The 27,637-nt window shown below is 44.6% G+C and overlaps 1 protein-coding gene across 1 annotated transcript in view; it reads right to left on the bottom strand.

Moving 5' to 3' along the window:
- The window catches only part of EPM2A (EPM2A glucan phosphatase, laforin), a 300,202-nt gene that overhangs the window by 5,852 nt on the left and 266,713 nt on the right, over positions 1-27,637 (bottom strand). The gene's annotated exons all lie outside the window — the stretch shown is intronic.

The raw sequence follows: 27,637 nt of genomic DNA, 5'->3' as shown, positions 1-27,637 counted from the left end.
GAACATGCAACAGAAAGGCTTCTGGTAACATTGTTGGCCGGCATAGAAATGACTGAGGAGCAAGGCTAAATAGAAACTCCCACATCCTGAAGGAAACAGGTGAACAGAGGAGATGAAGCACACAAGTTCAGTACCACCAGTAACCACCGGGGGAGCCCAGAAACCAAATTCACAACAGTACCCCCCCCTCAAGGAGGGGGCACCGAACCCTCACCAGAACCACCAGGGCGATCAGGATGAGCCCTATGAAAGGCACGGACCAAATCGGAGGCATGAACATCAGAGGCTGTCACCCAAGAATTATCCTCCTGACCGTAGCCCTTCCACTTGACCAAATACTGAAGTCTCCGTCTGGAAACACGGGAGTCCAAGATCTTCTCGACAACGTACTCCAACTCACCCTCAACCAACACCGGAGCAGGAGGCTCAACGGAAGGCACAACCGGTACCTCATACCTGCGCAACAATGACCGATGGAAGACATTATGAATAGAAAAAGATGCAGGGAGGTCCAAACGAAAGGACACAGGGTTAAGAATCTCCAATATCTTGTACGGGCCGATGAACCGAGGCTTAAACTTAGGAGAAGAAACCTTCATAGGGACAAAACGAGAAGACAACCACACCAAGTCCCCAACACAAAGACGAGGACCAGCACGACGACGGCGGTTGGCAAACTGCTGAGTCTTCTCCTGGGACAACTTCAAATTGTCCACCACATGCCCCCAAATCTGATGCAACCTCTCCACCACAGCATCCACTCCAGGACAATCCGAAGACTCCACCTGACCGGAAGAGAAACGAGGATGAAACCCCGAATTACAGAAGAAAGGAGAAACCAAGGTGGCAGAACTAGCCCGGTTATTGAGGGCAAACTCCGCCAAGGGCAAAAAGGCAACCCAATCATCCTGATCCGCAGACACAAAACACCTCAAATAAGTCTCCAAGGTCTGATTAGTTCGCTCGGTCTGGCCATTAGTCTGAGGATGGAAAGCAGACGAAAAAGACAAATCAATGCCCATCCTAGCACAGAACGCTCGCCAAAATCTAGACACGAATTGGGTTCCCCTGTCAGAAACGATAATCTCCGGAATACCATGCAAGCGAACCACATTTTGAAAAAACAGAGGAACCAGCTCGGATGAGGAAGGCAATTTAGGCAAGGGGACCAAATGGACCATCTTAGAGAAACGGTCACACACCACCCAGATGACAGACATCTTCTGAGAAACAGGGAGATCAGAAATAAAATCCATGGAGATGTGAGTCCAAGGCCTCTTCGGAATAGGCAAAGATAACAACAATCCACTAGCCCGAGAACAACAAGGCTTGGCCCGAGCACAAACATCACAAGACTGCACAAAACCTCGCACATCTCGCGACAGGGAAGGCCACCAGAAGGACCTAGCCACCAAATCCCTGGTACCAAAGATTCCAGGATGACCAGCTAACGCAGAAGAATGGACCTCCGAGATGACTCTACTGGTCCAATCATCCGGAACAAACAGTCTACCAGGCGGGCAACGATCAGGTCTATCCGCCTGAAACTCCTGCAAGACCCGTCGCAAGTCTGGGGAAACAGCAGATAATATCACTCCATCCTTAAGGATACCTGTAGGTTCAGAATTACCAGGGGAATCAGGCTCAAAACTCCTAGAAAGGGCATCCGCCTTCACATTTTTAGAACCCGGTAGGTAAGAAACCACAAAATTAAACCGAGAGAAAAATAACGACCAGCGCGCCTGTCTAGGATTCAGGCGCCTGGCAGACTCAAGATAAATCAAATTCTTGTGGTCGGTCAATACCACCACCTGATGTCTAGCCCCCTCAAGCCAATGACGCCACTCCTCAAAAGCCCACTTCATAGCCAAAAGCTCCCGATTACCAATATCATAATTTCGCTCAGCGGGCGAAAATTTACGAGAAAAGAACGCGCAAGGTCTCATCACGGAGCAGTCGGAACTTTTCTGCGACAAAACCGCCCCAGCTCCGATTTCTGAAGCGTCGACCTCAACCTGAAAAGGAAGAGTAACATCAGGCTGACGCAATACAGGGGCGGAAGAAAAGCGGCGCTTAAGCTCCCGAAAGGCCTCCACAGCAGCAGGGGACCAATCAGCAACATCAGCACCCTTCTTAGTCAAATCAGTCAACGGCTTAGCAACATCAGAAAAACCAGTTATAAATCGACGATAAAAATTAGCAAAGCCCAAAAACTTCTGAAGGCTCTTAAGAGAAGAGGGTTGCGTCCAATCACAAATAGCCTGAACCTTGACAGGGTCCATCTCAATGGAAGAGGGGGAAAAAATGTACCCCAAAAACGAAATCTTTTGAACCCCAAAAACACACTTAGAACCCTTTACACACAAGGAATTAGAGCGCAAAACCTGAAAAACCCTCCTGACCTGTTGGACATGAGAGTCCCAGTCATCCGAAAAAATCAAAATATCATCCAGATACACAATCATAAATTTATCCAAATATTCACGGAAAATGTCATGCATAAAAGACTGAAAGACTGAAGGGGCATTTGAAAGACCAAAAGGCATTACTAAATACTCAAAATGGCCCTCAGGCGTATTAAATGCGGTTTTCCACTCATCCCCCTGCTTAATTCGCACTAAATTATACGCCCCACGAAGATCAATCTTAGAGAACCACTTGGCCCCCTTTATTCGAGCAAACAAATCAGTAAGCAGTGGCAAAGGATACTGATATTTAACCGTGATTTTATTCAAAAGCCGATAATCAATACACGGCCTCAAAGAGCCATCTTTTTTAGATACAAAGAAAAAAACGGCTCCTAAGGGAGATGACGAAGGACGAATATGTCCCTTTTCCAAGGACTCCTTAATATATTCCCGCATAGCAGCATGTTCAGGCACAGATAGATTAAATAAACGACCCTTTGGAAACTTACTGCCCGGAATCAGATCTATAGTACAATTGCAATCTCTGTGCGGAGGTAGTGAACCAAGTTTAGGCTCCTCAAAAACGTCACGATAATCAGATAAAAATTCCGGAATCTCAGAGGGAATAGATGACGAAATGGAAACCAAAGGTACGTCCCCATGAGTCCCCTGACATCCCCAGCTTAACACAGACATTGCTTTCCAGTCGAGGACTGGGTTATGAGATTGCAGCCATGGCAATCCAAGCACCAACACATCATGTAGATTATACAACACAAGGAAGCGAATAATCTCCTGGTGATCCGGATTAATACGCATAGTTACTTGTGTCCAGTATTGTGGTTTATTACTAGCCAATGGCGTGGAGTCAATACCCTTCAGAGGTATAGGAACTTCCAGAGGCTCTAAATTAAACCCACAGCGTTTGGCAAAGGACCAATCCATAAGACTCAAAGTGGCGCCAGAGTCGACATAGGCGTCCGCGGTAATAGACGATAAAGAGCAAATCAGGGTCACAGATAGAATAAACTTAGACTGTAAAGTGCCAATTGAAACAGACTTATCAACCTTCTTAGTACGTTTAGAGCATGCTGATATAACATGAGTTGAATCACCACAATAGAAGCATAACCCATTTTTTCGCCTAAAATTCTGTCGTTCGCTTCTGGACAGAATTCTATCACATTGCATAATCTCTGGCGCCTTCTCAGTAGACACCGCCAAATGGTGCACAGGTTTGCGCTCCCGCAAACGCCGATCAATCTGAATAGCCATTGTCATGGACTCATTCAGACCTGTAGGCACAGGGAACCCCACCATAACATCTTTAATGGCATCAGAGAGACCCTCTCTGAAATTCGCCGCCAGGGCGCACTCATTCCACTGAGTAAGCACAGACCACTTACGAAATTTTTGGCAGTATATTTCAACCTCATCTTGCCCTTGAGACAGGGCCATCAAGGCTTTTTCAGCCTGAATCTCTAAATGAGGTTCCTCATAAAGCAACCCCAAAGCCAGGAAAAACGCATCCACATTGAGCAACGCAGGATCCCCTGGTGCCAAAGCAAATGCCCAATCCTGAGGGTCGCCCCGGAGCAAGGAAATTACAATCCTGACCTGCTGTGCAGGATCTCCAGCGGAGCGAGATCTCAGAGACAAAAATAATTTACAATTATGTTTGAAATTCTGGAAGCGAGATCTATCCCCGGAGAAAAATTCAGGTAAAGGAATTCTAGGTTCAGATATAGGAGCATGAATTACAAAATCCTGTAAACTTTGAACCTTCATAGCGAGATTATCCAAACCAATAGCTAAACTCTGGGGATCCATCTTAATCAGGTGAAATCAGAACCATTCAAGGATTAGAAGGAGAGAGAGACGAAGGCTGCAGTAAGCAGAGATGCAAGAAATCAACTAATGAGCAAACTCAGAAAAAAAAAAAAAAAAAAAAAATTCTCTGCAGACTTCTTTTCTCTCCTTTCTTCTGCCAATTATTTTAACTCTTGGCCGGCCAAACTGTCATGGTTCTCAATGGCAAGAGACCGTAGTAAAGCATACAAAAGGACTAGCTCTTGGAAGATGGGAACTCGAGCTGACTGTGAGCTAAACCTACCGCACAACTAACAGTGGCCGGGTAGCGTGCCTACGTTTTATCCCTAGACGCCCAGCGCCAGCCGGAGGACTGACTGACCCTAGCAGAGGAAAATACAGACCTGGCTTACCTCTAGAGAAATTTTCCCCAAAAGGCAGACAGTAGCCCCCACATATATTGTCGGTGATTTTAGAGGAAAATGACATACGAAGTATGAAGATAGGTTTAGCAAATTGAGGTCCGCTTACTAGATAGTAGGAAGACAGAAAAGGGAACTTCACCGTCAGCTGAAAACCCTTTCAAAACACCATCCTGAAATTACTTTAAGACTCTAATATCAACTCATGACACCAGAGTGGCAATTTCAGCTCACAAGAGCTTCCAGCCTCAGAAATATTCAAAAACAGAGAACTGGAACAAAAATGCAAAACAATCTTAGGACTACAAGTCCAACTTAGCTGATAGTAGTCTAGGAGCAGGAACATGCAACAGAAAGGCTTCTGGTAACATTGTTGGCCGGCATAGAAATGACTGAGGAGCAAGGCTAAATAGAAACTCCCACATCCTGAAGGAAACAGGTGAACAGAGGAGATGAAGCACACAAGTTCAGTACCACCAGTAACCACCGGGGGAGCCCAGAAACCAAATTCACAACAGTACCCCCCCCTCAAGGAGGGGGCACCGAACCCTCACCAGAACCACCAGGGCGATCAGGATGAGCCCTATGAAAGGCACGGACCAAATCGGAGGCATGAACATCAGAGGCTGTCACCCAAGAATTATCCTCCTGACCGTAGCCCTTCCACTTGACCAAATACTGAAGTCTCCGTCTGGAAACACGGGAGTCCAAGATCTTCTCGACAACGTACTCCAACTCACCCTCAACCAACACCGGAGCAGGAGGCTCAACGGAAGGCACAACCGGTACCTCATACCTGCGCAACAATGACCGATGGAAGACATTATGAATAGAAAAAGATGCAGGGAGGTCCAAACGAAAGGACACAGGGTTAAGAATCTCCAATATCTTGTACGGGCCGATGAACCGAGGCTTAAACTTAGGAGAAGAAACCTTCATAGGGACAAAACGAGAAGACAACCACACCAAGTCCCCAACACAAAGACGAGGACCAGCACGACGACGGCGGTTGGCAAACTGCTGAGTCTTCTCCTGGGAAAACTTCAAATTGTCCACCACATGCCCCCAAATCTGATGCAACCTCTCCACCACAGCATCCACTCCAGGACAATCCGAAGACTCCACCTGACCGGAAGAGAAACGAGGATGAAACCCCGAATTACAGAAGAAAGGAGCAACCACCGGGGGAGCCCAGAAACCAAATTCACAACAGTGTTGCAGAGATTTCAGGCTGGTAGACCTGACTCTTGTCCACCTGACAGACTGTTTGTTCCTGATAAGTGGACCAACAGAGTCATTTCCGAGGTTCATTCCTCGGTGTTGGCAGGGCATCTGGGAATTTTTGGCACCAGAGATCTGGTGGCTAGGTCCTTTTGGTGGCCTTCCTTGTCACGGGATGTGCGGTCATTTGTGCAGTCCTGTGGGACTTGTGCTCGAGCTAAGCCTTGCTGTTCTCGTGCCAGCGGGTTGCTCTTGCCCTTGCCTGTCCCGAAGAGGCCTTGGACACACATTTCCATGGATTTCATTTCAGATCTCCCGGTGTCTCAGGGCATGTCTGTCATCTGGGTGGTATGTGATCGCTTTTCTAAAATGGTCCATTTGGTGCCTTTGCCTAAGCTGCCTTCCTCTTCCGATCTGGTTCCTGTGTTCTTTCAGAATGTGGTTCGTTTACACGGCATTCCTGAGAATATTGTGTCTGACAGAGGATCCCAGTTTGTTTCCAGGTTCTGGCGATCCTTTTGTGCAAGGATGGGCATTGATTTGTCGTTTTCGTCTGCCTTTCATCCTCAGACTAATGGACAAACGGAGCGAACTAATCAAACTCTGGAGGCTTATTTGAGGTGTTTTGTTTCGGCAGATCAGGATGATTGGGTGACCTTCTTGCCGTTGGCTGAGTTTGCCCTTAATAATCGGGCTAGTTCCGCTACTTTGGTTTCGCCATTTTTCTGCAACTCTGGTTTCCATCCTCGCTTTTCCTCGGGACATGTGGAGCCTTCTGACTGTCCTGGGGTAGATTCTGTGGTGGATAGGTTGCAGCAGATCTGGAATCATGTGGTGGACAACTTAAAGTTGTCACAGGAGAAGGCTCAGCGTTTTGCCAACCGCCGCCGCGGTGTGGGTCCCCGACTTCGTGTTGGGGATTTGGTATGGCTGTCTTCTCGATTTGTTCCTATGAAGGTCTCCTCTCCTAAATTTAAGCCTCGCTTCATCGGTCCTTACAAGATATTGGAAATCCTTAATCCTGTGTCCTTTCGCTTGGATCTTCCGGTGTCGTTTGCCATTCACAACGTGTTCCATAGGTCTTTGTTGCGGCGGTACGTTGTACCTGTGGTTCCTTCTGTTGAGCCTCCTGCTCCGGTGTTGGTTGAGGGCGAGTTGGAGTACGTGTTGGAGAAGATCTTGGATTCTAGTCTCTCCAGACGGAGGCTTCAGTATCTGGTCAAGTGGAAGGGCTATGGTCAGGAGGATAATTCCTGGGTGGTTGCTTCTGATGTGCATGCGGCCGATTTAGTTCGTGCCTTTCACGCTGCTCATCCTGATCGCCCTGGTGGTCTTGGTGAGGGTTCGGTGACCCCTCCTTAAGGGGGGGGTACTGTTGTGAATTAGACTTTTTGGCTCCCTCTTGTGGTCACTAGTGATATGACTCTGGGATTGTCTTTCCTCAGTTTGGCACTCACCTGGGTCGTTAGTCCAGGGGTGTTGCTATATAAACTTCCTGGATCCTTAGTCCAGTGCCTGGCATCGTTGTAATCAGATCCTTTCTGTTTGCTCCTGTCTGCTGGTCCCGGTTCGTGCAAAATTAAGCTAAGTCCTGCTTCTTTGTTTTTTGGTTATTTGCTTTGCTCTTATTTTTGTCCAGCTTGTACTAAATGTGATTCCTGACTTTGCTGGAAGCTCTAGGGGGCTGGTGTTCTCCCCCCGGGCCGGTAGACGGTTCGGGGGTTCTTGAATATCCAGCGTGGATATTTTGATAGGGTTTTTGCTGACCATATAAGTCATCTTACTATATTCTGCTATTAGCTAGTGGGCCTCTCTTTGCTAAATACCTAGCTCATTCTTACGTTTGTCTTTTCCTCTTGCCTCACCGTTGTTATTTGTTGGGGGCTTGTATCCAACTTTTGGGGTCTTTTCTCTGGAGGCAAGAAAGGTCTTTCTTTTCCCTTCTAGGGTTAGTTAGTTCTCCGGCTGGCGCGAGACGTCTAGAACCAACGTAGGCACGTTCCCCGGCTGCTGCTATTTGTGGTGCTAGGATTAGATATATGGTAAGCTCAGTTACCACTGCCCTATGAGCTGGTTTATTGTGTTTGCAGACTTAGTAATTATTTCTGAGACCCTCTGCCATTGGGGTCATAACAGGATGCAGTGCTTCTCATAGTTGCATCACTTTGTGTCTGTGCGGCAAGCAGTAACGTAACCTCCTTGTTTTCCTCCTCCTGCACCTCCACTGCTGAGCTACTCAGCTGTGTGCTGCTTGGTTCATACCAAGTGGGATCTACAACCTCATCATCATACTCTATATTCTTCCACTCCTCACCCTGAGAGTCACCCTTCTCCTCTTTATGTCTGCACAGTACAGTCTGCATGTGCCTCAGGTATCTGAGTCTCATCAGGATCACCTCCACCCCAGGGTTAATGTCTGGTGATGAGGGTTTGAATGCTGCTAGGTTCCTACTTTGTCCAGCCCAACATCCAAGTAAAAAATATTTTTGGCATCGGTTAATTCTTTGAATCTTTTCAGCAGACATCTCTGATGCCCATGGAATAGAATGTGTGAAAAGTTCTGCAGATTTTCCCATCTGTGGTTCCCCACATTCAGTTGGGCGGTTGGAGAGTTGTGACGTTGGGGGAAACAAGGGTAATTGGGGTAAAAGCTCTGAGGATTGTACTGTGTATGTGATGTTCAGATGGAAGATGAGGAGAAGCCATTTGATCGAGTTGTTGCCATCCACTAATGTACATGTTTTTTATGGCCCTCATCTATAAGACCTTCCTGCCAAAGAAAGAGAGTCCTGTGGTCCGTTGTAGTAAGAGTTATTTTTTATTTTTGGGGAGTTTAGCAGAAGGTGATTGAAACTTAAATATTGAACCAGATGGCAAATTGTACAGGGAGGGACAATAACCAGGTTTTGTTACAATCCTGACACTTACATTCTAACAAAGGAGCCTTTTGATATTCAAAGATAAGAGTCAACTAATTAAAACTTTCCCATAGATGTCATCTTGTGAAATCTAATCTGTTGGTTTAAGAGGGGTTTTCTCTTGCATTCCAAGAAATGATCAAAGCGTTTAACTGAGATACATTGGATACTTTAACATATAAAATATGACTGAACTCTTTGGGAGGGGGTGACATACAGATACAGAGATAGACACAGCCTGATGGACATCTACTTTAAGAATGCAATGTATGAAAACTGTGATGCACATGTATTTAATTTACTTTATTGCTTATGTATTATTTGAATGACTGTTTATTTCTCATCTCATATCAAGTAAAACTTAGTTTACTCAATTCTCGTGTGAACATTTCTTATTCATCACAATCACTGAATCCATTACAAAACACCCATCCAGTACCAGATGTTGTCAGTTGTCTTTGGGTAGGACAAGACGGTGTTTGTCCAGTAGAGCTTTCAGTAACATTACCACCTAACCCACGCACACGTTGAACACCAAGCCTATTCCCCCTTCCACCACAACCTCGCTTTTTCCCACTCATGTTGGATGTACCCTTCTCCTCTTTTAACCATTTGTTTCAAAACCCTAGGTCCAAACTTGTCAGTCACCTGTCACTAAATTAACAATCAGTTTTTATTTGCAAAGATAGTGTGTTTGGACTACACTATTATCAGAATAGATTTAGATTCTGAAATATGTCCTCCTGCCTTCACCACAGTATTAGCCCAAAGTATTTTGATTAGGAAATGTGGCCTCCTGACAGCACCACAATATTAGCACAAACGATTTTAATTAGGAAATGTGGCCTCCTGACTGCACCACGATATTAGCACAAACTATTTTGATTAGGAAATGTGGCCTCCTGCCTGCACCACAGTATTAGCCCAAATGATTTTTGTTATGAAATGTGGCCTCCTGCATGCACCACAAGATTAACACAAATGATTTTGATTAGGAAATGTGGCCTTCTGCCTGCCCACCACTATTAGCACAAATGTGTTAGATGCTGAAAGATCGATTTCACACATTATCCTATCTAGCTGAACTAGCAGACAATAAATCGCTTATCTGACTACTTGCAGCAAGAGCAGCCTGTCTGCCCTGTTACACTGACAAAATGGCGCCACCAAAACAACAAGTCCGCTTTTATATGGAGAGGGACATGTGACTTCGGCAACCAATGACAGAAGTCCTTATGTCTGAATGCTGTGGATAGTTTCTGCGCCCTGATTAGCTGCCAGAATCTCCATACATAAGTTATTAAAATATAAATTAAAAAAAAGAATAAACTAAATCCTATATTGTAGCCAAAGTCCAAACAAAAGCATTAGTGGAAACGTGATTATTTACTGAACTGCGCCCGAATTTTGCCAACTTTGAGGGAAAATGCTCTGGAATACAAACATGAATCCGAATGAGCTACGTTTGTGTCAAATTTGAGATTGGCAAATGTTTTCCGAACAAGTTCGTTCATCTCTACTTGTAATGCCCTAAATAATAAACCAGCAGGTCACTTAAATATGTAGAGGAAACCCTAAAAACTTCTGAACACAGATCAAAAAGTCACGTAGACCCCCAAAAAATACACAAACAAAAACTACAGTTTCCCCAGGAAAAAAGCAAGCCTTACACAATTCCAATGGAAAAAAGTGTTTAAATTAGAACTTGGCACACAAAAAAAGTATGATTTTATTCTTTCTGGACCCAATATCTCCTTCTTACTAAACAGAATCCCACAATGTCTGTCAGCTACTTCACCTTTCTTTTCAGCTAGATTTATAAAACTTAACATGGATAAAACAGAATTTATCATCTTTCCACCATCTCCTTCAACATCCCCAACAGACCTATTCATCAAAGTCCATTAATGGCTGCCCACTCTCCCCAGTCCGGTAAGCTCACTACCTTGGAAAAGCCCTTGACTGTGATCTCTCCTTCAAACCACAGATCCAAGCCCTTTCTACTTCCTGACGACTCCAACTCAAAAGTATCTCCCAGATCCACACATTCCTCAACCAGGAATCTGCAAAAACACAAGTGCATGCCCTCATCAGCTCCCGCCTTGACTACTTCAACCTCCTGCTTTGTGGCCTCCTCTATAACACTCTCGTACCCCTTCAATCTATCCAAAACTCTGCTCACAGACTAATCCATCTATCCCCTCACTATTCTTTGGTCTCTCCTCTATGTCAATAGCTTTATTGGCTCCCCATTGCCCAGAGACCCCAGTTCAAAACCATAACCTTGTCATATAAAGCCATCCACAACATGTCTCTTCCATACCTCTGTGACCTAATCCCCCAGTACTTACCTGCATGCAACCTCCGATCCTCACAAGATCTCCTTCTCTGCTCCCCTTTTATCTCCTCTTCCCACAATCTCATACAAGATTTTTCCAGTGCATCCACTCCCTTACACTGAAACTGTCTCTAACCCAATATATTAGACTCACGCCTACCGTGGAATCCTTCAAAAGGAACCTAAAGACCTACCTATTCTAACAAGCCTACAACCTGCAGTAAGACTCATTCCACCATACCACTGCTCGACCAGCTTTGTCTTCACCTACTGTATCTTCACCCCCTGTAGACTGTCAGCCCTCACGAGCAGGGTCCGCTCTCCTGTATGATGTAAAGCACCAATAAATGGTGCTATAATAATAAATAATAATAATAATTGAGAAAAAGTATTGAAATACAGTATAAATTAACTCCAGCATCAAACTAGTATTTTTACAAACCAATGAACACTAAAAGTTTTAAATATAAAAGAAAGCCAAACATGACATAAATGTTCGTTTGTATTTCTTCATTATAGCCTGCTGTGTTACAAAAAAAATGGGATATCTGCAAATCAAAAGGGTTAACCCCTTACTGCCATTGGACAGAATAGTAAGTCCAATATCAGTACCCCCGCTTTGATGAGGGCTCCGACGGTGAGCCCGCATCAAAGCTGGGACATATCAGGACATGTCGGACATGTCAGCTGTTTTGAATCGCGATCCACCCACGCTTATTAACTAGTTAAATGTCGCTGTCAAACTCTGACAGCGGCATTTAACGTGTGCTTCCGGCCATTGAGCAGGAAATACGCGCACCGCTGACCCCCGTCCAGTGATCGGAGGTCATCGGTTCATCAGCATAACAACCAGAGATCTCCTTGAGACCTCTATGGTTGTTGATGCAGGATTGCTATGAGTGTCACCCTGTGGTCGGTGCTGATAGCAATGCAGTAATTCTGCTACATAGAGGCGATCAGAGCATCGCCTCTATGTAGCAGAGCTGTTCAAGTTGTGGCAGCTTCTAGCCTCCTATGCCAAAAGTTAAAGAAAAATAGTTTTAAAAATAAAAAAAAATCACCCCCCTTTCGCTTCATTCAAAATAAAACAATCAAAAAAATTAAACATACACATATTTGGTATCACTGTGCTCAGAATCGCCTGATCTATCAATAAAAAAAGGTTTAAACTGATGGCTAAATGGCGTAGCAAGAAAAAAATTGAAATGCCAGAATTACGTTTTTTTGGTCGCCGCCACATTGTATTAAAATGCAATAATGGCAATCAAAAGAACGTATCTGCACAAAAGTGGTATCATTAAAAACGTCAGCCCGTCATGCAAAAAATAAGCCCTCAAATGACCCCAGACCATGATAAATGGAGATGCTACCACTTAAATAAAAAATAACCTAGCCATGTTTGGTGTCTATGAACTCGTAATGACCTGGAGAATCATGACAGTTCAATTTAACCACACTTGTTCTTCCCGTTTTCAAGTACATGAAAAGCTAGGCTAAAACCAATGATGTCATCCAAAAGTATAACTCGTCCCGCAAAAAATAAGCCCTCACATGGCCATATTGACATAAAAATTAAAAAGTTATGGCTCTGGAAAGAAGAGGAGTGAAAAATGAAAACACAAAACCAAAAAAAGCTCCAGGGGTTAAGGGGTTAAAAACGTCTTAAATGCCATTTTGAGCACTGCAAAGGACTGTTCATATGTGGCGTATATTACACAGTATATTTGGTGCATTTTACAGTTTCAGCATAATCAATGACTTTTCTGAAATCTCATGCACATGCTTTGTCTTTTTGTATATATTTTTAGACTTGCTTAGTTTTAGCCAAAATACAAAATGTCAATTCCTTCAACGTTTTTGCAGCATTTTTCATCCATTCATTTTATTGAGTGAAAAACGCAAATAAGAACTCTGCAAAAATACAAATATAAAAGTGCATATTATAAACATTGCTTTCCCTTCCACAACTCTGGCTCCGGCGTCTGTGAACAGCAGTAAAGTGACCCCAGTGCAGCGAGATCTGGCGACTCTCATAAGCATTATAGTCAGTACCCGGCAATGTGAATAGCGATCATTTTACTGCTATTCACAGATGTCGAAGCTTTGTGGGAACATTTTTACAAATAAATTGTTGTGCGAGGTACTGTTTCTTGTGTTTATTTCTGTCTTTTTATATTTTTCAGGTATCCATTTCTGGACTACATTGGGTTCAGTGAATTACTGCGGACATGCATGGGTTTTTTTATTACTCAATTAATTGGCGAATGAGGGACAGTGTAGGGGAGTCTTTATTCAAATAAAGTGTTTTTTTCTTTGTGTGCGTTTTTTTTATTTTTTATTATCGGTTTGGTAATGGGGTGTCTGATAGACATCTCTCTATTATTAACCCAAAGGCTTGATGGCAGCTGTGATTTTTGACAAATGACAGCTGTCATCAAGCCCATCTACCATTACCCAGATTGCCATCACAGCAGGGCAATCGGGAAGAGCAGGGCAAAGAGCCAGAATTGGAGCATCTAATGGATGCAACGAATTCTGGGACAGCTGCGGTCTGGTATTTTTAGGTTGGTAAGGGCCCAATATCAGTGGACCTTTCCAGCCTGATAATATGAGCCCACAGCTGTCTGCTTTACCTTTGCTGATTATCAAATATAGGGGGGACCGCAAGGTATTTTTTAAAATGTATTAGCTAAATACAAGTACAGTAAACTTCACATGCCTGGCACTAGTTATATCTCACGGATATCTATCTATATATCTGTCTACAAGTATTTATCTATCCTATATCTATCTCTATGTTTGCATATTTAACACTTAAAAACACAAATAAGCACAGTAAAACCAAAAACACTCTGTTGCAAAAAAATCACAGTGAACAGCAAGTGCTAGTAAAAAGATGTAAAAAACAGGGTATTTGGTTGATACGGTTTTTGCAAAAAATGTATACTAAGGCACTCTACCAAACGTCAAGGTATACCCGTATCAGAGCAGTCCTAACTGATGTATGTAATTTTACTGTGCTTTTTTGTGTTTTCAAGTCTCTTGGTGGTGTGAACATCTCTCTACAGGCTTGTTCACTGTGCGCACGGCTCAAGTGTTTGTGTTTTACATATTTAACACTTAATCATTTGTAATTTCTATTCTGTTTTCTACTATGGTACATGTCACATGGACAGCACACCAACGGCGCACTTTATGTCATCCGTGTTCATAAGAATGGGAGGTATTGACATCCATGCTGCCAGAAAAAAATTGACATGTCAATGTGTGGGTCACACGGACAAACAGTCCGTGTGAACACACGGACATTTGTGCAACCCCATAGACTATATTGGGTGTACGTGTGTAAATGTCTCCAGCACGTATGAAACATGCCTTTCTGATGATGCTTCATTTGAGAATTCCAGTGCATGCTGGAATTCTCAAACAAAGCCTCTGCCTCCTCCCTAAAAAGAAGCGTCATCTGTGTTGCTCTTTTAAGAGGCTAGACTACTCCTTGCTCTGTCCCTGAACGCTGTGAACTCTGCGATAAGCACAATAACACCGAGCACTCTTTTGCCAGCTCAGATCAGCAGGGACAAGCCAGCAACAGAGTGGTGTCACAATACCTGGCTTCAGGAGATGAGAATGGCCCCAGCAGGTGAGGTCATTAGTATCTGCACCTTGAGTATTGTGACACCGCTTTCTTGCTGACTCTGCCATTCTCAAACAAAGCGTCATCAGAAAAGAAGTAGGGAAAAAAATAGAATAGCAGTTAGGTAGTGTAGTTATGGTACAGTAGATCATTTTTAATGTAAGTACATTAGAAATTAGTTCAGATTACGGCATCAAATAGGGATTTAGAATGAAATTTACTTTGACTTCAGACCCCCCTTTAGTGGGTTATATTTATACTTCTGGACAACTGAATCATCTTGCATTACAGTTTTTTTGTTAAATAGATTGTTTCTCCAATAAAATGTATTATGTATAGTGTAAATGTATAATAATTCATGTCTGATTGTTACGTAGTGAATGAAGTTTTTGTAAATCTTGAAATCAATAGTAGCTAGACACAATGACTGTGAATAGGAAATAAATAGTGTTTGGTTGTGTTACTGTTATACAGTAAAGATTTAATTTATGGGGTATAAAAAGTGATTTTTGAGACTAATGAAAGTGGAATATGACTGCAACACAATCATTTTATGTGTAATGTTAAGATTTGGATATTGCTTCCATTTTCTCTGCAGCTTGGCCTGTCTGCTCGCTCAATGGATCACTCATTAGTTTTGCCTTAGTAAGAAATTGCATAAAAATTAATTTCTTTCTTTCCAATTACTCTACTAATAAGTCAGATGTTCACATTTTATAGAAAGTGATTAAAAAACATTAGCATCTTTATGACTTATCAACTGAACTGCAGATAGAAATATACCATCTAGAGTTATCCTAGAATATTGTATTAAGCCTCTTAAATCCAAAGATAATGTATCAGGATCAGAAGATGTGCCTCTACCGACTACTATGGTTTATCTCCCATTCGGTGATCGGACGCAGCCAAGAATGCTTATATACGTGTATGTGTTAACATATGAATAAATAAATAAATATATATGTATATATATATATACACACATATATACATATATAGAGCTCTGCCAAAAATTAAGATACTGTACCACTGCAAAATGCTCAGTGTCTGATTTTTCTCTTTATAGGTATATTTTTGAATAAAATGTAAATTGTTCATTTATTCTATAAACTTTTGACAACATGTCTCCAAATTTCCAAGCAATAAATTTTGTATTTTTTTTCTGACAAAGAAAAATGGTCAAAATGTAAAAAATAATCCAGTGCTTTCAGACCTAAAATAATGGAAAGAAAACAAATTCATAATCTTAATTATTATTATTTATTTATATAGCACCATTAATTTCATGGTGCTGTACATGAGAAAGGGGTTATGTACAGAGTTATAGATATCGTTTACAGTAAACAAATTTACAATGACAGACTGGTACAGAGGGGAGAGGACCCTGTCCTTGTGGACTTACATTCTATGGGATAATGGGGAATAGACAGAAGGTCGGGGGTGGGGCAGCTCTGGTGGTGGTGAGGCGGCAGCTTGGGTGGTGGTGAGGCGGCAGAATGGTTATTGCAGGCTGTAGGCTTTTCTGCAGAGATGGGTTTTCAGGTTCTGTGTCAAGGATCCGCGGGTGGTGGATAATCGGACATGTTGAGGCGTGGAATTCCAGAGGATGGAGGATATTCCGGAGAAATCTTGGAGGTGGTTGTGTGAGGAACGAATAGGAGGTCTTGGGTTGATCGAAGATTACGTGAGGGAAGATATTGGGAGATTAGTTCAGAGATATAGGGAAGGGACAGGTTGTGGATGGCTTTGTTTGTTTGTGTTAGTAGTTTGAACTGGATTAGTTGGGGAATTGGGAGCCAGTGGAGGGATTTGCGAGGGGAGTAGCAAGGAGAGAGGTGGATTAGCCAGGCAGCAGAGTTGAGGACAGACTGGAGCGGTGCAAGAGAGTTAGCGGAGAGGCCACAGAGGAGGTTGTTGCAGTAATTGAGTCGGGAGATGATGAGGGCATGCACAAGAGTTTTGGTAGATTGTGGGCTGAGGAAGGGATGGATTCTGGCAATGCTTCTGAGTTGGTGGCGACAGGAGGTGGCAAGAGTTTGGACGTGTGGTTTGAAGGACAGGGCAGAGTCGAGAGTTACCCCGAGGCAGTGGATTTCAGGTGCAGGAGAGAGCGTGATGCCGTTTACCATAATAGATAGATTAGGTAGAGGGGATACGCGAGGTGGGGGAAAGATGTTGAGTTCGGTTTTGTTTACATTGAGTTTTAGGAAGCGAGAGGTGAAGAAGGAGGATATGACTGACAGACACTCCAGGATTCTGGACAGCAGAGAGGTAGATCTGAGTGTCGTCCACATACAGATGGTACTGGAAGCCATGGGACTTTATGAGTTGTCCTAGGCCAAGGGTATAGATGGAAAAAAGTAGGGGCCCTAGGACAGAGCCTTGAGGGACTCCAACAGTGAGAGGGCGGGATGAGGAGGTAGTGTGGGAGTAGGAAGTGCTAAATGTGCAGTCAGAAAGGTATGAGGCAATCCAGGACAGGGCAAGGTCTTTGATGCCAAGGGAAGAAAGAATCTGTAGGAGTAGGAAGTGGTCAACGGTGTCAAAGGCAGAGGACAGGTCAATAAGGAGGAGGATGGAGAACTGTCTGTTAGCTTTGGCTGTGAGCAAGTCATTAGTAATTTTTGTCAGGGCAGTTTCGGTGGAGTGGTGGGGGCAGAAGCCAGATTGGAGGTTGTCAAGGAGAGAGATGAGAGGTGGGAGGAAAGTTGAGCATCAACATGCTACTCAAGGAGTTTTGAAGCAAACGGGAGCAGTGACATGGGGCGATAGCTAGGCATAGCAGTTGGGTCAAGGTTAGTTTTTTGAGGATGGGTGTGATGGTGGCATGTTTGAAGACAGAGAGGAAGGTACCAAAAGATAGCAATAGGTTGAAGAGATGGGTTAGGGCTGGAATGAGCATGTTAGTGAGGTTGGGGAGCAGATGGGAAGGGATGGGGTCAAGTGCACAGGTGGTGAGGTGTGATTTGGAAAGAAGGTGAGTAAGCTCTCCTTCAGTGATGTTGGAGAGGGAGGTTATTAGGGAAGGGCAGAGGTCTGGTATGTAGAGTGGTTGGGGTGGTGGAACAGTAAAGGTTTGTGTTATCATTCCCACCGCTCTGCTGCCAGGTCCGGGCGCACCAGGATGTCTGTTCCTCCTGCTGCTGCACGTCCCTGCCACTCTGCTTTCGGGTCTGGGCGCATCAACTTCTCCCCTCCTGCTGCGATGTCTGCTTCCTGGTCCAGATGCATCCAAGCTCAGTCCTCCTCCTCTCTACTTCCGGTATCTCGCTCTCCCGGGAGGGGCCGGTGTCTGCATAGGCGCTCAGGGCTCTTCAGAGCGCACAGGCGCACCTTCCCCATTTCTCCTTCCTGCAGACACTGGGGCTAGTGATTCCCAGCAACCAATCCGGGTAAGGACTCTGCTATAAGAGGCAGTCCCTCCTGCATCTTGGTGCCTGATTGCCACATAGCCTCGCTTGTGCGTCTGGCCCTTACGCTTTCCCTGAGCTTTGTGTCCTTAGTATTGTCAGAGTCTGTGCCTTGCTACGTTTAATTCGGTTTTGTCCTAGTAGTCCTTAGTTCCGTTCCCCATTTTCCCAGCTTCTGTTTATCTTCCCTCCGTGCTCTCTTTTAACTCGTCCTTTTTTCCCACAGCTTCCTCCGTTCCGGCTTTCCTGCTCACTGGTCTGACGTCTTCCTTCCTGGTTCCCAGTTTGGTACCTACTATCAGGTTTTTTGGTTCTCTGTCCTGCGTTCCTCCTCATCCTCTTCCTCCTTTTCTAAGCTATCCCTCTTGCTACTTCACCGTGGTTTAGTGATCTCTGGGCTTGCCCCGGATGGTCCCTGTATAGGGGTCGGTTCATCATTAGGTCCGCTTGCCCAGGGGTAGGTCTTTCCTCGGTCCAGAGGGTCCACTCTTGTTCCTCCTTTCCGAACGTTATAGTTTACCTTGTTTGGTCGATCTTGTTTTTGAAGTAGGTGGCAAAGTCCTCAGAAGAGATGAGGGGAGTTGGAGGTGGCAGTGGTGGGCAGAGGAGAGATTTAAATGTGCTGAACAGTTGTTTTGGGTTGTAGGATAATGAAGATACAAGGTTTGTGAAATAGGTCTGTTTAGCAGAGGTGAGGGCTAATTTGAAGGCAAGTGTAGCTTGTTTGAAAGCAATGAAGTCGTCTGGCAGGCATGTTTTCTTCCAACACCGCTCCACGACCCTGGATGCTTGTCGAAGTTTTTTGGTGCTATTGTTACGCAAGGGTTACCTATTAATTTGTCGCACTTTGCCATGCATGAGAGAGGCGACTGAGTCTATGGCTAATGTGAGGGTGGTGTTATAGAAAGCGGTGGTGCTGTCCATGTCGTGGAGTGAAGATATGGAGGACAGGGGAAGAAGAGAGACTGAGAGTCTGTGAATGTCTAGGTGTGCGAGGTTTCTGCGATGTGGTAATGGCTGGATGGGTGAGGAGGACAAGGATGAGGTGAGTAGATTGTGGTCAGATAGGGGGAGAGGTTGTGAGATTAGATAAGGAACAGAGGCGGGTGAAGATGAGGTCTAGTGTATGTCCATCTGTGTGGGTGGCTGTGGAAGACCGCTGAGTGAGTCCAAAGGATGAAGGGCCAGGAGCTTGGAGGCTGCTGTCTGGCGGGTGTCAGTAGGGATATTAAAGTCACCCATGATGATGATGGGGATGTCAGCAGAAAGTGAAGAAGCCAGGTGGAGAATTGGTTGATGAAGGCAGTGGCTGAGCCCGGTGGTCGGTATATGACAGCCATTTGGAGATTAGAGGGAGAGTAGATAAGGACAGAGTGAACCTCGAAAGAAGGGAGGATAAGGGAGGGTGGGGGTTGGATAAGGTTGAAGGAACAGTTTTTTTAAAAAAAGAAACCCACTCCTCCGCCATGTCTGTTGCTTGAGCGAGGAGTGTGGGTAAATTGGAGGCCACTGTAACTCAGTGCAGCAGGGGAGGCCGTGTAAGGGGGCATCAGCCAGGTCTCAGTGAGGGCCAGGAAGGAAAGGTTGCGGGAAGTAAAGACATTGTGGATCACATGGAGCTTGTTACAGACAGAGCGGCATTCCAAAGTGCCCCAGAGAGAGGAAGCAGGGGGTGGGCGTCAGTGGCACAGATTTTAAGTGTGAGGGATTGCGGTAGTTTCTCTTAGTGTGAGAAGGATAGGGGTGAGGATTAGTGGGATGTATGAGGCGGGGGAGCCAGGATTGGGGGATATGTCGCCAGCAGTGAGAATGAGCAGAGAAAGGGAAAGCAGGTGGGTGAAGGAGAGTGATCGACCTATATTATATTTTGGTAGGAGAGGTCTGAGGTTAAAGAGCAGGTCTGCATATGAAGCAAGGTGGAGGGTAAGAGAGAGGGGGAGATAGTTATGTGGTTTGAGGGTGCAAGGGTTTGGGGTTAGTGAAAGAGAATGAGGATTAGTGGAGCAAAAACAGTGGGGGAAAATGTGAGCATGGTTAAAGAGCAGGGGAGGAAAAGAAAGGCAAGTAAAATTAGAAGACCCGTGATTAATCTTACCGTATGGCCAATTTCTGGACTATATCTGGTATATTTCTGATGATACACTTAAAAGATGTCACTTTAAATTATGTCACATCTGACCGAGGTCATATCTGACTGCTCCATTTAACTTATACCATTCAAGTGTCCATGAAATGGAAGTCAGGTGAGAGAGGGAGAGGGAGGAGGAAGGGGTGGAGGACAGTTCACAGCAGGGAACAATTAACATTATCATTTAGAAACAACAATACTAATGTTTTAACTCACGAAGAGTTCAAAAATCAATATTTTGTGGAATAACCTTGATTTTTAATCACAGCTTTCATGTGTCTTGGCATGCTTTCCACCAGCCTTTCACACTGCTTCTGGCACAAAAATTTAAGCAGGTCTTCTTTGTTTGATGGCTTGTGACTACACACCATCCTCTTGATTATATTCCAGAGGTTTTCAATGGGGTTCAGGTCTGGAGATTGAGCTGCCCATGGCAGAGTTTTGATGTGATGGTCTCTTAATTTTTGCCAGAGCTGTATATATATATATATATATATATATATACAGTGCCTACAAGTAGTATTCAACCCCCTGCAGATTTAGCAGGTTTACACATTTGGAATTAACTTGGCATTGTGACATTTGGACTGTAGATCAGCCTGGAAGTGTGAAATGCACTGCAGCAAAAAAGAATGTTATTTCTTTGTTTATTTTTTTTTTAAATTGGGAAAAGTTTTTTCAGAGGGTCATTTATTATTCAACCCCTCAACCCACCAGAATTCTGTTTGGTTCCCCTAAAGTATTAAGAAGTAGTTCAGGCACAAAGAACAATGAGCTTCACATGTTTGGATTAATTATCTCTTTTTCCTGCCTTTTCTGACTATTTAAGACCCTCCCCAAACTTGTGAACAGCACTCATACATGGTCAACATGGGAAAGACAAAGGAGCATTCCAAGGCCATCAGAGACAAGATCGTGGAGGGTCACAAGGCTGGCAAGGGGTACAAAACCCTTTCCAAGGAGTTGGGCCTACCTGTCTCCACTGTTGGGAGCATCATCTGGAAGTGGAAGGCTTATGGAACTACTGTTAGCCTTCCACGGCCTGGACAGCCTTTGAAAGTTTCCTCCCGTGCCGAGGCCAGGCTTGTCCGAAGAGTCAAGGCTAACCCAAGGACAACAAGGAAGGAGCTCCGGGAAGATCTCATGGCAGTGGGGACATTGGTTTCAGTCAATACCATAAGTAACGTACTCCACCGCAATGGTCTCCGTTCCAGACGAGCCCGTAAGGTACCTTTACTTTCAAAGCATCATGTCAAGGCTCGTCTACAGTTTGCTCATGATCACTTGGAGGACTCTGAGACTGACTGGTTCAAGGTTCTCTGGTCTGATGAGACCAAGATCGAGATCTTTGGTGCCAACCACACACGTGACGTTTGGAGACTGGATGGCACTGCGTACAACCCCAAGAATACCATCCCTACAGTCAAGCATGGTGGTGGCAGCATCATGCTGTGGGGCTGTTTCTCAGCCAAGGGGCCTGGCCATCTGGTCCGCATCCATGGGAAGATGGATAGCACGGCCTACCTGGAGATTTTGGCCAAGAACCTCCGCTCCTCCATCAAGGATCTTAAGATGGGTCGTCATTTCATCTTCCAACAAGACAACGACCCAAAGCACACAGCCAAGAAAACCAAGGCCTGGTTCAAGAGGCAAAAAATCAAGGTGTTGCAGTGACCTAGTCAGTCTCCTGACCTTAACCCAATTGAAAACTTGTGGAAGGAGCTCAAGATTAAAGTCCACATGAGACATCCAAAGAACCTAGATAACTTGGAGAAGATCTGCATGGAGGAGTGGGCCAAGATAACTCCAGAGACCTGTGCCAGCCTGATCAGGTCTTATAAAAGGCGATTATTAGCTGTAATTGCAAACAAAGGTTATTCCACAAAATATTAAACCTAGGGGTTGAATAATAATTGACCCACACTTTTATGTTTAAAATTTATAAAAATTTAACTGAGCAACAAAACTTTTTGGTTTGTAAGATTTATGCATCTGTTAATAAATCCTGCTCTTGTTTGAAGTTTGAAGGCTCTAACTTATTTGCATCTTATTAAACCTGCTAAATCTGCAGGGGGTTGAATACTACTTGTAGGCACTGTACATATATATGTGCAGTATATACACAGTGCCTTGCGAAAGTATTCAGCCCCCTGGAACTTTTCAACCTTTTCCCACATATCATGCTTCAAACATGAAGATACCAAATGTTAATTTTTGGTGAAGAGTCAACAACAAGTGGAACACAATTGTGAAGTTGAACGAAATTTATTGGTTATTTTAGATTTTTGTGGAAATTCAAAAACTGAAAAGTGGGGGGTGCAATATTATATATATATACAGTATATATATATGTATAGAGAGATACATACATACACACACAGTTGGTTGAAAAAGTGTTTGCCCCTTCCTGATTTCCTGCTGCATGTTTGCGACACTTAAATGTTTCAGATCACTAAACAGATTTAAATGTTAGACAAAGATAACACAACTAAACACAAAATGCAGTTTATAAATGAAAGTTTTTATTATAAGGGGAAAAAGAAATCCAAACCTACAGGACCCTGTGTGAAAAGGTGATTGACCCCTAAACCTAATAACTGGTTGGGCCATCCTTAGCAGCAACAACTGCAATCAAGCATTTGGGATAACTGGCAATGAGTGTTTTACAACTCTCTGGAAGAATTTTGGCCCACTCATGTTTGCAGAACTGTTGTAATTCAGCCACACTGGAGGGTTTCCTTACATGAACCGTCTTTTAAAGGTCATGCCACAGCATCTCAATCAGATTAAGGGTCAGGACTTTGATTAGGCTACTCCAATGTCTTAAGTTTGTTTTTCTTAAGCCATTCAGAGATGGACTTGCTGGTGTGTTTTGGATCATTGTCCTGTTTCATAACCCAAGTGTGCTTCAGCCTAAGGTCAGGAATAGATGGCCAGACATTCTCCTTCAGGATTTTTTGGTAGACAGCAGAATTCATGGTTCCATTTACCACAGCAAGTCTTCCAGGTCCTGAAGCAGCAAAACAATCCCAGACCATCACACTACCACCACATTTTTCTTTTGGTATGATGTTTCTTTTCTGAAATGCTGTGCTATGTCAACACCAGATGTAATGGGACATACAGCTTCCAAGAAGTTAAACTTTTGTCTCGTCAGTCCACAGAGTATTCTTCCAAAAGTCTTGGGGATCATCAATATTTTTTATGTTCGCCATTGAATGCCGGGACAATGTCAGCTTTATGCAGCTACAATTTGCTCTATTTATAATGTTTCTTAGATTTTATAGCATTATTGCTTGCTGCTTATGACAAAACTTGCTAAATATTGTCGAGAAGGAGCCATGTTATGACCCCAATGGCGAGGGTCTCAGAGGAACGTGGAAGTCTGCAGAATACAAAAATCCAGCTCATAGGGCAGTGGTAACTGGGTTGACCATATATCTACTCCTAACGCCAACACTAGAAGTAGCCGGGGATCATTCCTACGTTGATTCTAGATGACACGCGCCAGCCGGAGAATCTAGCTACCCCTAGTAGAGGAAAACAAAGACCTTTCTTGCCTCCAGAGAAGGGGACCCCAAAGCTGGATAGAAGCCCCCCACAAATAATGACGGTGAGGTAAGAGGAAATGACAAACACAGAAATGAACCAGGTTTAGCACAGAGAGGCCCGCTTACTGATAGCAGAATAAAGAAAGGTAACTTATATGGTCAACAAAAACCCTATCAAAATCCACACTGGAAATTCAAGAACCCCCGAACCGTCTAACGGTCCGGGGGGAGAACACCAGCCCCCCTAGAGCTTCCAGCAAAGGTCAGGATATAGATTTGGAACAAGCTGGACAAAAATGCAAAACCAAAACAAATAGCAAAAAGCAAAAGGCAGACTTAGCTGATATAACTGGAACCAGGATCAGTAGACAAGAGCACAGCAGACTAGCTCTGATAACTACGTTGCCAGGCATTGAACTGAAGGTCCAGGGAGCTTATATAGCAACACCCCTAACTAACGACCCAGGTGCGGATAAAAGGAATGACAGAAAAACCAGAGTCAAAAAACTAGTAACCACTAGAGGGAGCAAAAAGCAAATTCACAACAGTACCCCCCCCCTTAGTGAGGGGTCACCGAACCCTCACCACGACCACCAGGGCGATCAGGATGAGCGGCATGAAAGGCACGAACCAAATCGGCCGCATGAACATCAGAGGCGACCACCCAGGAATTATCCTCCTGACCATAGCCCTTCCACTTGACCAGGTACTGAAGCCTCCGCCTGGAGAGGCGAGAATCCAAGATCTTCTCCACCACGTACTCCAACTCGCCCTCAACCAACACCGGAGCAGGAGGCTCAGCAGAAGGAACTACAGGCACAATGTACCGCCGCAACAAGGACCTATGAAATACATTGTGAATAGCAAACGACACAGGAAGATCCAGACGAAAAGATACAGGATTAAGGATTTCCAATATCTTGTAAGGCCCAATAAAACGAGGTTTAAATTTGGGAGAGGAGACCTTCATAGGAACAAAGCGGGAAGAAAGCCATACCAAATCCCCAACGCGTAGTCGGGGACCCACACCGCGGCGGCGGTTGGCAAAGCGCTGAGCCTTCTCCTGTGACAACTTCAAGTTGTCCACCACATGATTCCAGATCTGCTGCAACCTATCCACCACAGAATCCACCCCAGGACAGTCAGAAGGCTCCACATGACCCGAAGAAAAGCGAGGATGGAAACCAGAGTTGCAGAAAAAAGGCGAAACCAAGGTGGCGGAACTAGCCCGATTATTAAGGGCAAACTCAGCCAACGGCAAGAATGTCACCCAATCGTCCTGATCAGCAGAGACAAAACACCTCAAATAAGCCTCCAAAGTCTGATTGGTTCGCTCCGTCTGTCCATTAGTCTGAGGATGGAAAGCAGACGAAAACGACAAATCAATGCCCATCCTACTACAAAAGGATCGCCAGAACCTGGAAACGAACTGGGATCCTCTGTCTGACACAATATTCTCAGGGATGCCGTGCAACCGAACCACGTTCTGGAAAAACACAGGAATCAGATCGGAAGAGGAAGGCAGCTTAGGCAAAGGAACCAAATGGACCATCTTGGAGAAGCGATCACATATCACCCAGATAACGGACATGCCCTGAGATAGCGGAAGATCAGAAATGAAATCCATGGAGATATGTGTCCAAGGTCTCTTCGGGACAGGCAAGGGCAAGAGCAAACCGCTGGCACGAGAACAGCAAGGCTTAGCTCGAGCACAAGTCCCACAGGACTGCACAAATGACCGCACATCCCTTGACAAGGAAGGCCACCAAAAGGACCTGGCCACCAGATCTCTGGTGCCAAAAATTCCCGGGTGACCTGCCAACACCGAGGAATGAACCTCGGAAATGACTCTGCTGGTCCACTTATCCGGGACAAACAGTCTGTCAGGTGGACAAGACTCAGGCCTATCAGCCTGAAATCTCTGCAACACACGTCGCAGATCCGGAGAAATAGCTGACAAGAAAACTCCATCTTTAAGAATACCAACAGGATCAGCGACTCCAGGAGCATCAGGCACAAAGCTCCTAGAAAGAGCATCGGCCTTCACATTCTTTGAACCTGGTAAATACGAGACAACAAAATCAAAGCGGGAGAAAAACAATGACCAGCGGGCCTGTCTCGGATTAAGGCGTTTAGCAGACTCGAGATACATCAGATTTTTGTGATCAGTCAAGACCACCACACGATGCTTAGCACCCTCGAGCCAATGACGCCACTCCTCAAATGCCCATTTCATGGCCAACAACTCCCGATTGCCCACATCATAATTTCGCTCGGCAGGCGAAAACTTCCTAGAGAAAAAGGCACAAGGTTTCATAACAGAGCAACCAGGGCCTCTCTGCGACAAAACGGCCCCTGCCCCAATCTCCGAAGCATCCACCTCAACCTGAAAGGGAAGTGAGACGTCAGGCTGGCACAAAACAGGCGCCGAAGTAAACCGGCGTTTCAACTCCTGGAAAGCCTCCACGGCAGCAGGAGCCCAGTTAGCTACATCGGAGCCCTTCTTGGTCATATCCGTCAAAGGTTTCACAATGCTAGAAAAATTAGCGATAAAACGACGGTAGAAGTTAGCGAAGCCCAAGAACTTCTGAAGACTCTTAACTGACGAGGGCTGAGTCCAATCAAGAATAGCTCGGACCTTGACTGGGTCCATCTCCACAGCAGAAGGGGAAAAAATGAACCCCAAAAAGGGAACCTTCTGTACACCAAAGAGACACTTTGAGCCCTTGACAAACAAAGAATTTTCACGCAAAATTTTAAAGACCAACCTGACCTGCTCCACATGCGAATCCCAATTATCAGAAAAAACCAAAATATCATCCTGATAAACAATCAAAAATTTATCCAGATACTTCCGGAAAATGTCATGCATAAAGGACTGAAAAACTGAAGGCGCATTGGAGAGCCCAAAAGGCATCACCAAGTACTCAAAATGACCTTCGGGCGTATTGAATGCGGTTTTCCATTCATCACCTTGCTTAATGCGCACAAGGTTGTACGCACCACGAAGGTCTATCTTGGTGAACCACTTGGCACCCTTAATCCGGGCAAACAAGTCAGACAACAGCGGTAAAGGATACTGAAATTTGACAGTGATCTTATTTAAAAGCCGATAATCAATACAAGGTCTCAAAGATCCGTCCTTTTTAGCCACAAAAAAGAATCCCGCACCAAGAGGGGAAGAAGACGGACGAATATGTCCTTTCTCCAGAGACTCCTTGATATATGAACGCATAGCGGTATGTTCAGGTACCGACAGATTAAACAGTCTTCCCTTAGGAAATTTACTGCCTGGGATCAATTCTATAGCACAGTCACAGTCCCTATGAGGAGGCAGTGCACTGGACTCAGACTCACTGAAGACATCCTGATAATCAGACAAATACTCCGGAACTTCCGAAGGCGTAGAAGAAGCAATAGACACAGGCAGGGAATCCCCATGAATACCACGACAGCCCCAACTTGAGACTGACATAGCCTTCCAGTCCAGGACTGGATTATGGGTCTGTAACCATGGCAGCCCTAAAACAACCAAATCATGCATTTTATGTAAAACCAGGAAACGTATCACCTCGCGGTGTTCAGGAGTCATGCACATGGTAACCTGTGTCCAATACTGCGGTTTATTTGCTGCCAATGGTGTAGCATCAATACCCCTAAGAGGAATAGGATTTTCTAATGGTTCAAGAGTAAAACCACAGCGCTTAGCAAATGAGAGATCCATGAGACTCAGGGCAGCACCTGAATCTACAAACGCCATGACAGGATAAGATGACAGTGAGCAAATCAAAGTTACAG

Source organism: Ranitomeya variabilis, chromosome 2 (assembly GCF_051348905.1).
Source record: "Ranitomeya variabilis isolate aRanVar5 chromosome 2, aRanVar5.hap1, whole genome shotgun sequence".
NCBI lineage: Eukaryota > Metazoa > Chordata > Amphibia > Anura > Dendrobatidae > Ranitomeya > Ranitomeya variabilis.
The sequence above is the reverse complement of the archived record's forward strand: the minus strand, read 5'-3'. Positions and strand labels throughout refer to the sequence as shown.